At 34.4% G+C, this 1,580-nt stretch overlaps 1 protein-coding gene across 3 annotated transcripts in view; it reads right to left on the reverse strand.

The window, feature by feature from the left end:
• Positions 1-974: 974 nt before the first annotated feature.
• LOC107707673 (rho-related GTP-binding protein RhoA-B-like) overlaps positions 975-1,580 on the reverse strand; it is a 4,826-nt gene continuing 4,220 nt past the window's right edge. For all 3 annotated transcript variants that reach the window (XM_016511758.1, XM_016511757.1, XM_016511755.1), the window contains one exon: positions 975-1,576. The gene's annotated coding sequence lies outside the window, so the exon portion shown is untranslated. The remainder of the gene's footprint in view (positions 1,577-1,580) is intronic.

Raw genomic sequence — 1,580 nt, forward strand, 5'->3', positions numbered from 1 at the left:
TATACATATGTAAACATGATTTAATTACCATTATAATTAGCTATCTCACAAATTTTTGCTCACTCAGGTGTTTTTTTTTATTTTACAGTGGGGTAATTTTGGTGCAGTAGCACGAGATAGCTTGATTTCAAACTTTGAATTGAATAAAAAAATGACAAGTAAGCAGTCAGTGATAAAATAAGAACAAATACAAAAATGTATAATGATAGCACAAATAAAAAAATAACGACAGGCCAATAAATTGCTTTTTAGTTTTTCAGTTAGGTCTAACAATAGGGTTAAGATATTTAAAAAAATTTTTTTTTTTTTTACCAATTATCCAAATAATGTTTAGTCCTGGAAAGCTATTATTATCAGAACACACGAGCATAACATGCGGTTAGCAGATCAATGAATGAGAGGGCAGCGTTACCAGAGTTGCTCATATACCACACCATGTTACAACACAGTAGGGCTATTGCAGACAGAAACAATACTGTACTACATAGATGTTTCATAACTAAAATGTTATGTTGTAATATAATGTACTAAAATATTACATTTACTATAGTTTTATATGTATATACTTTAATTATTTGTGATTGACAGTTAACAGAAATATAACAAATAGTTTGCTACTACCAGTAGCAGTTTGTTAGGGAGAATACTATGCTTTAGCAGAAATGCATAGGGAGTAAGTGTGCACAGTCTATTGATGTCTCTGATTAACATGTTTTTATTTCATGAAAAAAAGAGAAGTGTGAACATTCTTGAAAAATGTCTACACTTTATGAATAGCAGGTCTGTAATGAGTAAATAACAGAAGTGTATTGTTTTGGTGAACTACTTACAAAACGGAAGCAGAAACAAAATGGTATTTTTTCCTGTTTGCATCATTCACATTCTGCTAGTTTGTGAAGGTTTACACATTAACCTGATCATTCTCTCTCTCTCTCTCTCACACACACACACATACACACACACACACAGAGTTGCTCCTTATAGAACATCTTTTATTACACAAGATTACCAAGTCTAGTTTACAAATACGGTTTCCAGTCCTGAATGTGTGTACATACAAATACACACATTCATATGTACAGGTATGTATACATATCAACCCCCCACCCACCCCATGCCCCTTTTTTGCTTTAAAACAGCTATTTTGTACTTTTGTTCTAAAATTCCAATCTTGCCCTGATCTAAAAGAAAACCTTAAAATGATTCATACATACAGAAACAATCAAGTTCAGCCCTGTTTCATGTTGCAGAAAAAAAGCCCAGCATATGAGGGATGGGCTGAAGTATTGATTGGCAGCTCACAGGATCACACCTTTCCAATCAGCCCACATGGTCACATAACAGCATTTGGCAGATGGGCAAGCTTGAATGATACCACAAAATCATATAAAGCATCAAAAAAGTCCCATTTGTCCAAGTTCTCTTAAATACTGATAAACATCTCCATGACTAAAAATAAGACCAAAAGGGGAAAAAGAGACAAAACAAAGCTTTTTTCTGGGTTCTCTCTCTCAAAAGCATTTGGCCAATGTGAGGGGTGAGAGGTGAGTGGGGGGGGGGGGCCTTATGAGTGCCCCTCA

The sequence above is a fragment of the Sinocyclocheilus rhinocerous genome, unplaced genomic scaffold, assembly GCF_001515625.1.
Source record: "Sinocyclocheilus rhinocerous isolate Xijiao unplaced genomic scaffold, SAMN03320098_v1.1 scaffold2943, whole genome shotgun sequence".
Taxonomy (NCBI): domain Eukaryota; kingdom Metazoa; phylum Chordata; class Actinopteri; order Cypriniformes; family Cyprinidae; genus Sinocyclocheilus; species Sinocyclocheilus rhinocerous.